This window comes from Pelodiscus sinensis, chromosome 30, assembly GCF_052426305.1.
Source record: "Pelodiscus sinensis isolate ZL-2025 chromosome 30, ASM5242630v1, whole genome shotgun sequence".
NCBI classification, from domain to species: Eukaryota; Metazoa; Chordata; order Testudines; family Trionychidae; genus Pelodiscus; species Pelodiscus sinensis.
Genome location: NC_143081.1, coordinates 12184243 through 12199450, shown reverse-complemented (window position 1 = coordinate 12199450; position 15208 = coordinate 12184243). Strand labels below are relative to the sequence as shown.

Genomic DNA, 15208 nt, shown 5'->3' with positions numbered 1-15208 from the left:
TTCACAAACCCGGAGCACGCGCTCTAGGGGTTGTGAATAAAAAACCAAGGACTGAAAACTCCTGCAATGCCGAGGTGTTGCAGCCACACAAACACAACTCCAGTTCCTCAGCGGCCACTGCCACACCAAGCCCTGAGGAAACTGTGAGCAAAAATGCCCACATTCACAAACCCGGAGCACGCGCTCTAGGGGTTCTGAACGTGCGCAAAACCACACACATTCACAAACCCGGAGCACGCGCTCTAGGGGTTGTGAATAAAAAACCAAGGACTGAAAACTCCTGTAAGGCCGAGGCATTGCAGCCACACAAACACAACTCCAGTTCTTCAGCGGCCACTGCCACACCAAGCCCTGAGAACTGTGAGCGAAAATGCCCACATTCACAAACCCGGAGCAGGCGCTCTAGGGGTTCTGAACGTGCGCAAAACCACACACATTCACAAACCCAGAGCACGCGCTCTAGGGGTTGTGAATAAAAAACCAAGAACAGAAAACTCCTGCAATGCCGAGGTGTTGCAGCCACACAAACACAACTCCAGTTCCTCAGCGACTACTGCCACACCAAGCCCTGAGAACTGTGAGTAATGCTGTAGTCAGAGCTACAAGGACACCTCCTCCAGAACCGCCAAAGAACCAGGAATCTGCTTTGAGACCCTTAACAACGCAGAACAGCACAAGAATGCAGATGAAGCATCTGGGCGGTCCGAACCTCACATACGTCAAACCCAAGGACAAAGCAAAAGACTCTGGTAAGAAACAACCATGCAACCACAACTCCAGTTCCTCAGCGGCTCTGCCACACCAAGCCCTGAGGAAACTGTGAGCGAAAATGCCCACATTCACAAACCCGGAGCAGGCGCTCTAGGGGTTCTGAACGTGCGCAAAACCACACACTTTCACAAACCCGGAGCACGCGCTCTCGGGGTTGTGAATAAAAAACCAAGGACTGAAAACTCCTGTAATGCCGAGGCATTGCAGCCAGACAAACACAACTCCAGTTCCTCAGCGGCCACTGCCACACCAAGCCCTGAGGAAACTGTGAGCAAAAATGCCCACATTCACAAACCCGGAGCAGGCGCTCTAGGGGTTCTGAACGTGCGCAAAACCACACACATTCACAAACCCGGAGCACGCGCCCTAGGGGTTGTGAATAAAAAACCAAGGACTGAAAACTCCTGCAATGCCGAGGTGTTGCAGCCACACAAACACAACTCCAGTTCCTCAGCGGCCACTGCCACACCAAGCCCTGAGGAAACTGTGAGCAAAAATGCCCACATTCACAAACCCGGAGCACGCGCTCTAGGGGTTCTGAACGTGCGCAAAACCACACACATTCACAAACCCGGAGCACGCGCTCTAGGGGTTGTGAATAAAAAACCAAGGACTGACAAACCATTCTCCCAAAACCATAAGCTCATCACAGCTCCCCCATATTCTAGTATGGGGGAAGAGTTTGATGCTTCATTCAGAAAACTGAGGAACTCTGTATCCTCAGGGGGCCTAAAAGAAAGAGGGGGGACAGCATTTGGCGAATAAATGGGTGGCCTCCAATAAGTTCCAGGCCAAGATCACTGCAAATTTTTTAAAAAAGGCTAAAGAGGTGATGAGGAAAAAAATACCAAAAAGAGATGCCCCCTGCTGGAGGCTCACAAAATGGCTTATCTGACCTGCGGGGTGGTGAGTCTGTAGATGGGTCCCTGGCTAGTCCTGATGAATTTCACAGAGACCGCTCTGACTCTGAAATAGCGTCTGAGGCAGAAGATGCCCCTGATGGGCCCATAGAGGAACCCTCAAGTGCCTGTGAAAATCCAGAGTTGTATATGGAGAGAGCGAGAAGTTGGCAACGTGAAGTACCTAGATTTGTGGGGTAAGTGTATTGTGAGGCATTTCATTTTGTCAATCTTGAGCAAATAAATTCAGTTAAACAGGTTATTGAAGCCATGCGTAGGGGAATACAGTTAGTTCTAGATGACGTTAATGGTAGGGTAGGCCCTGATTATGTTCAGTTACGTTTAGAGAGCCATAATTTAACTAACCCTTTGTTTTCAGTCAGAAGAACTAGGGATGAACTGTCTGCTGAGGATTTTTTAAACCAGACCGCAAAGCTGTTCCAGAGAAATAGAGTTGCACCTCAATGGAACATTGCGCCTCCTTGTGACAGTTGTAAAAAACAGGGGTGGGGGTGCTTGTAGAGTTTTAAATTCCAACGTCGTGAAAGGAGGAGTACAGGTAGTTCCGAATAGGAAGCCTAGTCCGAACTACCTAGTCCGTGCCGCGTGTAGCCGCGCAGCATTGAGTCCGCACTAACGGACATTTTAAAATGGCAGCGCCCGGCTTTATGCAAATTAAGCCCAGGAAATTCAAATCTCGGGCTTCATTTGCAAGTCCGGTTGCCTATGTTACCACCCTAGTTCAAACTAGGGTGGTAGTGTAGACATACCCTAAGACAGTGGCTAAGGACAGTATAAACAGCAACGCGTACAATAGAGCACATAACTTTTTTACGCTTAGGATGTGGCACTGGCTCAACTAGGTCAATGCCAAGCCACCCCCTGAATTCTTCATGGCCGTCGTCCCTGGCGTTCTCTTCAATGCTTTGTATCGGTGTTGAGCAAAAACAAGGTGGGCCTGATTCGTCTTCCTTGTCCGATGCAATGCTGTCCTGGGTCTGAGGGTCAGCTAGAAAGGCATCGTCGAGCTGTTGAGAAATTGCCAGAAAGAAATAATGTAAGACGCTCTGGTCATTTTTTTTTAAAGTTTACTAAATCGCGGTTTCCTAACCCCATGATGCCCCAACTTCGATGTTTCATTTACCTGTTTGGCTTCTTTTCCATGCATCTTCTCCAACTTCTGGGAGCCGTGGTCACCTTCCTCCTCCAGGCCATCTAGCTCGTCGGGCTGCCTCGTGAGTGGTTGGGTTTTGGCGTCAGATTCCGGTGTATCCATCAGTGGCTGGGCCAAAGGGCTCCCTTCAACTTCTCCTTCCTCCTCGGAACTGTCGCTGATGTAGCGCTTTCTTCTCGGCACCAAAACAAAGTTGGTGAAAGAAGCCATGTTTCCGCTCAGCGTTTGCATGCTCTCTGAAACATGCGCTATTGGAACAAGATGGCCTCCTTTTGTGTGGCGCTAGAACTTATGGGGAAGTGCTATGCTCTGATTGGCAGAGGGTGTCATGGGAAGCTCTTAGAGGGGTCACACGACCCGCTTCTGGTCTGGTCAATGGGTCCTGGAACTGCCCCCCCGATTGGTCAAAGCAGCTTGCAGGGTGGTCCCACAGGGAAAAAAAAACCCTTCCTGATTGGTAGAGGGAGGCGGGGCGAGTCCGTAGAGGGAGGCGGGGCGAGTCCGTAGAGGGAGGCGGGGCGAGTCCTTAGAGGGTCACATGACACCCCTTACTTCCGGTCACCTGTCCCTCTTGACCCCGGATGTGTTACCCCCAAGGGCGGGACTTCTGGTGACAGGGGGCGGGACTAATGTTTGATTGATGGTAGGGCCCTTGTACTACTACTCCATTTTAGAACTCACTCCTCAAAATTCAATTCAGGCATAAGAGAGGAAATGAAACTGAGACAATGCCCAGACGAATCATGAACCCAAACTAGCCCATGTTGTGAACAGTACCAGGAGTAACCACAGTCCCCCATGTGTGTGTTGGTGAGTGGGAGATGCAAGGGGAGGGCAGTGTGTGTTTGTGAGACTTTCAGAGACACACACAATGTGAGAGAATGGTAGAGATTTGAATTGCCAAGATCCCTCCATCCCCCTCTCTCTGTGTGGAGATGGGATACAGGCGTGGAAGGGGAGGGACACCCTGACATCAGCACCCCCTCTTCTCCTTTCTGGGCAGGTTGTGGGAGGGAGGAGTCTCCCAGGGGGGCCGCTCCAAGGCAGGAGCATCAGGACAGTGGGTGGAAGGGCAACTGAAGTATCGGTGCTTGATAGCTTGGCATCCAAACCAGTCAGGATCCAACTGACGGACCAGGAGGGACTAGTTGCAACTTGGGAGGTGAAAGGTGATGGAGGTGAAAGAGATCCCGAAATGGTCACATCCTTGATCCTAAGGAGAGGCAGGAGCAGCAGAATACGGTCCTGTGACGTAGTGAATACCAGAATACGGCCCTTGCTGGTTGCTATGCTGGGCAGTGGGCTGTGGGCGACCTCTGCTGCCTGTAGCATGGCCCAGCAGGGCAGGGGGTGAGTCATTATACAAAGGGGGCTCCAAACCTGTCTGACCAGCTACCCCCCAGGGAGAGAAAGAAAGGAAGGTGAAATGCTGCCCCTGGCTAGGGGGCAGGGCTGGAAGGTTAGTTTCAGTCTGGGAAGCAGGGGAGAAGGAGCTAGGGAGGGGTCTGGGATTGTAGGGCCCAGCCACCCCCCCATCTCAAGGGGGGTACTGAGGCCTCCTAGCCCCAGTTGTTATAACCAGATTACCTCTCTGCAGTGCTGTATCCTGGAGAAGCAATAAACTCCTTCTATTCTACTGGCCGGTGGAGTCTGTTCGTGCCATTACGGGGGTGCAGGAGACGGGAAAAACCCAACGCGCCGTCACAGGCCCGAAGATGTCAACACAGCAGGGACGTCCCCATGCAGAGAAATTGGGAGGGCTGACGGAGTGCTGAAGATCGAGCTGCTTCTCATGAAGCCAATACGGAAGTCTCAACTGATGTGGGGGGTGGGGCTTATCGGCCAGGGTTACCCTCTGTCAGGGTCCATCCCATCTTATTTTCTCTGCACATACAGCATATCACACCTCCCATTGGCCAAGGATCAACCTTCCTAACCCATGAGAGCTGCGATTGCCTGTTCCTTCAGAGGCACATAAGTGATCCATCGGGAGGGAATGGAGGTGAACCCTGGTGCATTGCCACAGATTAATTGCCCACCCCTGGCTTAGTTCTTACAGTGTAGGAGGAGTCCTTGAACAGACTCACAGACAGACAGACGCATGAACCTCTACAATATAGAGCTCCATGATTGGGGGAGAGATTTATACAAGACGGGCCATGTGAGGTGTCATTGGAAGCGTGAGGATCGGCCCAATAGAATATGTCCTATTTCTGAGCGTGTGTCATCTTTGTGTCTGAGGAGAGGAGTACGGACAATGAATCTGTATTTCAAATACAGGACATGAATCTAACCCACGACCAGTGGCGGAGCGAGAGAGAGCCGATGGGCCGTCAACCAAGACAATGGACCATGCCAGAGCTCAGCCTTCTTAGGAACCATTCAGACAACCTGTGAGTTCCCTGTTGATCTCCACACATCCATTCTAGATCCATCCCTATCCATAGAGATCTATTCTAGTTTACTCTAGATACTCATACCTCCATTGTAGATCTATCCACGTCAATAGAGATCTATTCTAGTTTCCTCTACATCACCACACATCCATTCTAGATCCATCACATTCCATCGGGATCTTTTCTACTTTGTTCTAGTTGCCCAAACATCCGTCCTAGCCCCATTCCTGTCCAGAGAGATCTATTCTAGTTACCTCAGGATTCTCATGCATCGCTCTAGACTCTTCTCCCCAATCTGGCCAGTGCTGGACCCACCTGAACAGGGCTCCACAGCCGTTTGGAATGTGGGCCAGGAGCATCCGAGACTAGCCCCTGTGGGAGATGGGATGCGGAAATGGCTGGACCTGTGATGCTCACTACTATGTGTGTGCAAATCCGCCCTGCTTCCACCCCCAACAGGGAGAGGATTCTGTTAAGTTGGGTCCTGCTTTGGGCATGGGGCTGGACTCGGTGACCTTCTAAGGTCTCTTCCTGCCCTAGAGTTCTATCGCTCTATGGAAGGAAATCACATGCAACCCTTTTCTTGGGGCTCTTTGGGTTGACATGTTGGCCACTGGGAGGTTCGGTGTGTGAAAGGCCCAGGCTTGGGGGAGGAGCATGGGGTGGCTGACAGGATTCAGAGAACCAGGGAAGAGCCGTAATCACAATAAGGAATAAGACCATCTAGGCCCTGCTCCTCAGAGGGGTTTGGATGCCTAACTCCCTTTGACATCCCAGCCAAAGGCAGATCCCTGAGACTTGCATCAGGAAAGGGGCACTTTCCCAGGTATATGCCCTGCACCCCAATCCCTGAGCCCCTCCCGCATCCTAACGCCCACCCTGAGCCTCAACGCCCAACCTTCTGGCCCAGCCCTCAGCCACCTCCCAGAACTCAAACCCAGACTCTGCACCGCACTCCTGCCACCAACCTCCCTGGCACTCCAAATATCTTGGCCATAGCCGCACCCCCGGGCTCCTGCTCCCACTGAAGCCCTTGCCCCCTTCTGCACCCAACTCCTGCCTCAGTCCAGACCCCCACATTTTTGGCACCATCCTGGAGTCCAGAGAAGCCAGGAGCCGGTGCCCCCGTCATGGGGTGATGATGCTGTTTTGCACACAGGGGTCCCCAAAATCTACTAGGCCCAGCTCCAGAGGAGAGTCCCCTCTCCATCTCCAAAACCCTCAGAAGATCCATCTCCTTGCAGCACTGCCGGCTGGACAGGTCTGCAGATCTCCGCACTCTCGATCTGCCCTGGCTTTGCCCACAGTGCGGGGCTGGAGGCTGCTGACACAGAGTGTGTCTGGCCTGTAGGTTCATGCCTTGTGCCTCCTGGCCTGCCCCTGAAATCTAGGGGCCAAGGGATCTTGCTGCAGAAGAGCCCTGGAGGGTTTCTGACACTGCTGGCTAGGGTGAGGCAGCGTTAGTCACGTCCACAGTCAGGACCAGGCTGTGAGCCGCTGTGTTAGCCACATCCTCAGGCAGACGGATGGGCAGGGACTCTGTTGGCCATGGCGCCAGGTCAGGGACCGGAACAGAGAGGAAATCTCCCGCTAGGTGGGCGTGGCTGTGACCTGAGAATTGCCCCAATGGGCATCTCCCCCCATGGCCGATCTCCAGTGGATGTTCCCAGGCAGGAGAGTATGTGGCCCTGTCCCCACCTGGTCCAGAAAAGTCTCAGGCCGGAGGGAGAGGCTGCATGACATGCCCAGGATAGATCTGACGATGAAGCGGTTGGTGCTGGGGCTGCTCCCCTGGGCCTTCCTTATGCCCCCGGGTGCTGGGCTGGTGAGTGGGGGAAGGGCGCTGGGGGTGTGCGGAGAGGGGCCCATGCAGGGTAGGGGACTGTGGGGTGATTGAGGGTCTTCCCCTGAACTACCTGGGGCCGAGGGGCTATTGGGACCCCTGCAGCCTCTCCTGAGTACCTCTGAGGCTCTCCGCTTATGCGGATGGGGGGGATCAGCCCACAGGGCTTCTGTGGGACTCCACTGCCAAGCCGTGTGTCCTACTTGGAGATGCAACGAGCTGCTGGTAGGGCGGCTGGGGAGAGATGGAAGGAGCAGATACTGTAGAGGGGCAAGAGCAGGGAGCTAAGGTGACGGGCTTGGAGCTAAGAAACTTGGGATCCTTTCCCAGCTCAGCCCAGGATCTCTGGGGGGAACTTCAACTTGTACATGGGGCTCCTATTTCCATGGGTTGCTGACGGAAATCGGGCACCTAAACCCGCTAGGAACACACCCCTGGGGCCTCAGAATCCCCTTTTAAGAATGAAAATGATTCTGTGTCTGTTGGAACTGGACACTGCTCGGGGAAGGGGTTGTGGTCCATGCTGGGACTAGCACAGGAAGAAGTCCCTGACCTGGGTCTAGGTCCCACAATAAATCCAATCGCTGCCATTCCTTAAAGGGGAGATTTTCCAACACTCCTGCCCGCCTGCCTGGCGCCTTCTCCCGAGCAGATGCGAGAAGGTTGGTTGTTTTCCGGAGGAACGTTCCTACTTTGCATTTTCAACCCCCAAAGGAAGTTTTTCAGCCACCAAAACCTTAGAAAATTCCCAGCCCGGGAGGGAAAGAACCAGGTTGTAGAAGAAAAACATTCAGCCAAGCTGAAGGGCAGAAGGCTTCCATGGGTGGGATTTCTTCCGTCAAACCCAGTATCCCTGGCACCGGGAATTCGTGAGTCAGCAGAGGATCCTGGCCCCTACGGGTGGGTGAAGTAGCCACAGAAGCCCCGTCCGTGCCCTGCTGGGGACTGGCAGGACCAGCCTGGGGTGACGTTGGCCCACAGCACAGAGATCACAAGGCAGGGCGATGAGTGCCCCACTCCCAGTGTGCTGGGTAGCGACTCCACACCCAGCCAGCCCAGAGATGCAGATTGACCCTCTGACCCCATAGGGCACCCTCTGTGTGGGGCAGAGCAGAGAGGAGGGATCCAGGGACACCGATCCCCTAGGGGAACGTCTCAGGGATGAGGCTTTGAGGTTCCCAGTTCAGATGGGGAACAGGGTCCCAGTGCATAGAGGTGAGGGGGCTCTCTGTATGGACCTGGTCTCCTTCCAGGTATGATCACTGGGGCCGGGAAGCCCAGCCCCACTCCACGCCCTGCATGGCCTCTCTGAAAATACAGCAAAGAACCAAGACAACTCTCTGCGGTGGGTTGCTGCTGGAGGAGAACTTTGTGCTGACGGCGGCTCATTGCCAAGCAGGGTCAGTTCCTTTGAGATGAGATGTAGGACCAGGGGAGGGGAAGCTGGGAGCTCTGGTCCCAGTATGGGGGCAGGAGAGGGGAGGGGGCAGCCAGGCTGGGGGAGCAGAGCCAAGGGGTCTGATCTGCTTAGGGGGCATTGGTGAGTCTCTAGTGGCCTCTGCAACCCACTTCCGAGCCCCAGTGCTGGGTAAATTCATGGGGCTACAGGCAGTGAGACCAGCTGGGGTCTGGCCCATGGCCCAGCATGGGGCAGGGAGGGGTCACAGTCCCAAGGCAATTGTGCAGGGTTCTGGGCTGGGGGACTGGGCATCTGGAGGTATCTGGGAGGGAGGAGTTGGCCGTGGGGCGATGGCATCCAAGCACAAAGGAAGGAACCTGAGACCCAGCCAGACAGCACCGCGCTGCCCTGTCCCAGCAAATCAGAATTTATGAGCCAGCAAAACACGTATTCAGCTCCCTCCCAAACGCCCCACGTGGGCTGCTCTCGGCTTTTACAGCAGCATCGCTGTCGTCCTGCAGGGCCCACACCATCAAACAATGGGAATGGAGTCAGCAACGCATCCGTGTGCAGCAACAGTCCCTCCCCGTGCAATACAACAGGGAGACTGCAAACAATGACATCATGCTGCTGCAGGTACCGCCCCATCCCATCCCCCGCCCCCAGTGACCTCACGCTACTGCAGGTACCGCCCCATCCCATCCCCCACCCCCAGTGACCTCACACTGCTGCAGGTACCACCCCATCCCTCTGCGCTGGGCCTGGCTGGATTCTCCATCCCCCGACAGATGAACTCAAGCAGGGTATTTCTCTCACAGCTGCCCTCAAGTTGGAGTCAGGGCTAATTCAGGGCCAGGGCTGCACAGGGGTCAGATGGGACAAGCACCGAGTCTCTCAAAGCAATGTGGCTCTGTCATCACAGTGGGGGAGAGTGGGGGGACTCAGGGCATCTGGGGGCAGCTCTGGGAATCTTCCCCCTTTTCCCTGGCTCACACACATCTGGCCCCTACCCACACAGGGATCAGCCACATGGCTGGCCAGCTCTGCCCCAGTTACCAAAGGGGAGGTGTACGAGGAGACACCCCGACCAGTTCTGTCAGTATCTGCCCCACAGCCGCTGGATGTGGGGAGTGGGTGTATTTCAGCCCTGCGGAGGTTTCGTCCCCACACTCTCCACCAGAACCCGGCCCCAGAAGTCTTGGGTCAGTGCTGGAGACGTTTGGGTCCGATAGCAGCAGATACAGGACAGGAAATGAAATTAACAAGCAGTGGGGTGGAGGGGCTGAGGAGGGCACGGCATCTGGGACTGCCTGCCTGAGCTGCTGCGAGGGGTGGGGCAGCAGTGTGGCCTAGTGGCCACTGCACAGGCCTGACGTTTAAGCCGCTTGGATTCTGTTCCTGGATCTCCTGGTGGATGAGCTTTGGCAAGGCATTGTGCCTCAGTTTCCCCATCTGGACCTAATGGTGCTTAAAATGATTTGAGATCTGCTGAAGGGAACAGTGTGGGGCTCTTGGCTGTTTCAGTGGGACTGAGGTGTCTAAACAGCTCTCAGGGGGTATGTCTACACTAGAAAGTTAGTTCGAACTAACGGACGTTAGTTCGAACTAACTTTCCTATGCGCTACACTAGCACTCCGCTAGTTCGAATTTGAATCGAACTAGCGGAGCGCTTAGTTCGAACTAGGTAAACCTCATTTTACGAGGACTAACGCCTAGTTCGAACTAGCTAGTTCGAACTAAGGGCTGTGTAGCCCTTTAGTTCGAACTAGTGGGAGGCTAGCCCTCCCCAGGTTTCCCTGGTGGCCACTCTGGCCAACACCAGGGAAACTCTATGCCCCCCTCCCGGCCCCGGACCCCTTAAAGGGGCACGGGCTGGCTACGGTGCCCGTGCCAGGTGCAAGCCTGCCAGCACCCAGCTAGCAGACCCTGCACCTGGCACGGCACAGAGCCACCCACCCGATGCCCCCCAGCCCACCCCCTCTTGCCGGGACCAGGCTGGCGGCTCCCGGGAGCTTGCCCTGGACCGCAAGAGGCGGGCACCTTCCTGGGCTAGTGCGGACATCGTGGACCTCGTCCACGATCTCCGCACTAGGCACAGGAAAGTGGCCGTCTAGGGCAGGAGAGCTGCCAGCCTGGCCACCCAGGACCAGGTGTGCATGAAAATCAAGGGGGTCCACTGAGACCCCCGACACTGAGCCCTGAGCTTACAATGGCCGTACTGGGTCAGACCAAAGGTCCATCTAGCCCAGTAGCCTGTCTGCCAACAGCGGCCAACCCTAGGGACCCTGGAGGGGATGGACCGAAGACAATGACCAAGCCATTTGTCTCGTGCCATCCCTCTCCAGCCTTCCACAAACTTTGGGCAGGGACACCACTCCTACCCTCTGGCTAATAGGACTCCATGGACCCAACCTCCATCACTTGATCTCACTTCCCTTTAAACTCTGTTCTAGTTCTAGCCTTCACAGCCTCCTGCAGCAAGGAGTTCCACAGGTTAACTATTTGCTTTGTCAACAACAACAACTTTCTCTTACTAGTTTCAAGCCTGCTACCCATTCCTTTCCTTTGGTGTCCTCTAGTCCTTCTTGATGGGAACTCATGAAGAACTTTTCTGAATGCACCCTCTCCACCCAACCCCTGCTTTTAGAGACCTCTATCCTGTCCCCCCTCCGTCTCCTCTTTTCTAAGCTGAACAGTCCCAGTCTCTGTAGCCTCTCTTCATCTGGGACCTGTTCCCAACCCCTGATCATGTTAGTTGCCCTCCCCTCTCCCAGCCTTTCTCTTCCCCTCTCCCACCTCCTTTTCCCAGTCTCCCCCAGTTTTTTTCAATAAAGACAGAGTCAATGTTGGAAGAAACGTTATCTTTATTTTGTACATCAATAAGAAGGGGGGCTAGGGAAGGGCAAGTGGAAGAAGGTGAGGGAGGAATGGGGTACGAGCCCCCGATGGGGAGGACTGGGCTGGCTCTGCGGGCTTCTGGGGGTGGAAGCTCTCCTGCAGCCCCCCAATTACTCCCTCTCCCCAGATGGCAGCCTGCGGCAAGTGCAGCCGGGCTGATGGCCGAGTGGTGTGATGTGCCCAGTGTGGGCACTCAGGGCACTCCAAGCCAGAACTTCTTTGCAAGCGGGGCACCCCTTAGAACTGTGTGTCCGGGGTGGGGGTCGGGACCCTTTAAGCGCAGCCCTCGGCTAGCCTGAGACAGTATCTCCATGCTCTAAGTCCTCCTTTTATGCCCTGCCGGCACTGCTTCCGGCCATCATTAAGCCCTGTTCAGAGTCCACTCAATGTGGACTTACTAGTTCGAACTAGCAAAACGCTAGTTCGAACTAGTTTTTAGTTCTAGATGCGTTAGTTCGAACTAGCTTAGTTCGAATTAACTAATTCGAACTAAGTTAGTTCGAACTAGCGCTGTAGTGTAGATGTACCCAGGGTCAGGGCCTGAATTATCTCATTTAGCTCAAATTTTTTCCGGCCATCCTTCCCACTGCCCCATGGTCTCCCCACAAGCCTGGCTCATTGACACCATCAGCATCCAGGCTGCAGGCCAATGACGGACAAGACAGTTGAAAGAAAAAGTTTTTATTCAGAAAAAAATGACTTTCATTCTCCCTTTCAAGCACCGTTTGTTTTTTCAAACAAGCATCTATTTTGGACATGTTCCACCCAAGTCTTTCTCTTGTCCCCATCTCTTCCAGCGACACTTTCTGGGTTCCTGTCCTTTGCGGGGTTTGCACCCTCGCATCAGAATCACAATAATAAACAATTAAATAGACATGGGGGTTAGGAGAGGAAAACAGGAAAAAATAGCCCTTAAAACAAGCCAACGTTGGGTCCGGCTCAAAACGTGTGAAACAAAGTCTTTGAAATTTCACGTTTTTTTTTTTTTTTTAACGCGGCCATTTGAGTACCCAATGTGGATGTGCTGTGAAATCCGACTGTCCATGCTTTGTGATGGCAGGTTGGCCTTCTAAGCCACACGGCTGCTTTGCTCCTCTCTGGCTGAGTGAAAGAAAGTTTTTAAGCCAGGTAGGGAGTTTGATGGTGGAAAACCCTTGTAGATGAGATCCCACTTCTTCAGATGACTGGAGTATTAAAAGCCAGATCCAAGAATGAATAAGGGAAGGAGGGGAGGAAAGAATAAGAAAAAAAAATAGTGAATTAGATTGTTCAAGTTACAACAAGCTGAAAAGTTGTTGTTGTTGTGTTTTTTTTAAGGTTTTCCAGTTACAGACTAACACGGCTCCCCCTCTGAAGCCTCAATACATCTGAAGAAGTGGACTGTGCCCTCAAATGTGCATGATCCCATCGACATGTTTTGTTCATCTCTAAGATGCGACGAGAATATTTGTTACTTTTTAAAAGTGTTTCCAGTTACAGACCAATGTGGCTCCCTCTCTGAACCTTTTATAGAAGTGTGGGAATTCTATCAACTTGGGAGGAAAAAAAAATCACCGATTATTGGTCTTGGGCCATGGGCATTTGCATTGGACAGTCACAGCACAGACAGAGACCTGAGGACAGAAGGAAGGGAAATGAAGGGAAACAGTCAGGCAAACACAATTGTGGCGTCAGAGGTAGCTTTTGGGGCACAAAGTCTCAGCTGGGCTTGGGACAGCAAACGGGGGACGACTCCGTTGCTGTTTGAGTCCCGCTGTGTTCAGGGAATTCTTCCGATATTCCTCGCCAATAAACCAGATTGCATCAAAGTAAATACCAAAAATGATTTCCAGTTTCTGCTCCCAGCCGGGCCATCGGTAGGACCCAAATATTGACCAGCCGTTTGGGGTGACAATACAACAGAACAAATTTTCAAACATGAAAAGGCATTTCCAGCCCCAAAAGTGTTTCACGAAGGACCCATTCCTGATATTTCTCTAATGCTATTATAATATTCTAATGTAAACTCCCTCAGGGTTCCCCACAGGTATGGAGACCTGTCTGGGCAATTGGGCCGTTGAACATGGAGTGTCTCCTTCAACTCAACTTCTCCAAAGTTGCATTGATCCAAGGGATGAATTTGGAGATACTTGTGTAGATGCTGGGGGGGCGCCCGTCTGGATCTCCGTTGGCGACAATGCCCTGCACCACGCCGTCACACACCAGGGGCCCGCCGGAATCGCCCTGCCAAGAAGAATAACATCGGTGATCAGCAAGGTAGGTTGAGGTTGGACATGAGGAAAAACTTCCTACCTGCCCGGGTGCTGAAACACTGGAATAAGTTGCCTAGGGAGGTTGTGGAGTGTCTATCCCTGGAGATATTTAAGGGCAGGTTGGATAGACGCCTGTCAGGGATGGTCTAGACTGTGCTTGATCCTGCCATGAGGGCAGGGGACTGGATCTGGTTATCTCTTGAGGACCCTTCCAGTTCTAGTGTTCTCTGCTTCCATGATATTGTGTCACTTCCTCCCAATTCAGAATTTTCCATAGTTTGGAATCAGCTGAACAAAATATCAAACTGCTTTTTCCTATCGGTGCACTGGCTTATGGGTGTTGTAGTTCAGGTCTTCATTCCCCCTTAAGGACTTGGCACATTCAGGGACTTCCTCTCCCAGCCTGCCACCCAGATTTGCCTCTGACTGAGCAGTTTGGGACCTGCTAGGAATGGAATGACTCAGGGCATTATGGGAGATGTTGTTCTAGCTGCTTAGGAGAAATGAGGGGTCTCAGTGACAGCTCCCAGAAGACATTGCGATGATATTAAACTGATGCTGAATGCTGACAAGGCTTGACACTTTGGGTGAACTCAACAATCAAATTTCTAGATTGATAGAAATGCCAGGCTGGAAGAAACCTTCAGAGTTCATCTAATTGTCTGCTTGGAGGACAGGCCAAAACGAGCCTAGACCCGTGTTTCTCAGCCAGTGGTACGAGTACCCTCCGGGGTATTCGACAGAAGTCTGGGGGCTCGGTCAACACGTGAAATTTGGAAAAAAACTGTTTTTGTTGTAAGCTTTACAGCGCTTTATTATTTTTTACTTTGTACACCCCCAAAATTGAAGTGATTATTGCAACACATTTGCTTAAATAGAAAAAAAAATTGTGTCTCTGAAAACTGTAGGTACTGGGGGCACTTATAATTTTTTTAAAGGGGCACTTTATGAAAAAAAGGTTGAGGAACGCTGGCCTAGACCAGCTTTGATGGGTGTTTGTCCAACCTGGTCTTAAAACGTGTCTACCGATGGATATTCCACCCCCTTCCTAATAAATCTTTCCCAGAGCTTAAGTGTCCTTAAAGTTTTTCATAATATCCAAATTACAGTGCCAGGGTTGTTGATGAAGACCATTACTTTTAGTCCTAATTTCAGTGGACATGGACAATATTTACTCCCTGTCCTCTTCAGAAAAGTCATTAAAATATCTGATATTTATCATGCCCCTCCGTCTCCTCTTCATTAGCTTAAGCATGACACATCTTTCCCCCCAATCAAAGTTTCTAAACCTCTGACCATTTTTTTTCCTCCTTGTTTTTCTTAGTTCACATAGAAGGAAAGATCTCCTTCACCTCTTAGCCTGGTCCTTTTTCATGGAAAATGTTGAAAGCCACATTTCTGAGTCAAACCTGTTTTTTTTTTGGATTTTCCAGTCAGACCAACATGTCGCCATCTCAACTTTTCTTTGAAAGCAAAGACTGAAATGTGGCTATTTCCTGTTGGGCAGGAACACTGAGTTCTCCCAGATCCAGTTGCATCCTAACCCTGCTGCAAAAAGCTCCTCCACACTTTTGGG

At 52.4% G+C, this 15208-nt stretch overlaps 1 pseudogene; it reads left to right on the top strand.

Moving 5' to 3' along the window:
- The first annotated feature begins 679 nt into the window (after nt 1–679).
- Nucleotides 680–13517, top strand: LOC149521236 (uncharacterized; annotated as a pseudogene).
- The last annotated feature ends 1691 nt before the right edge of the window (nt 13518–15208 follow it).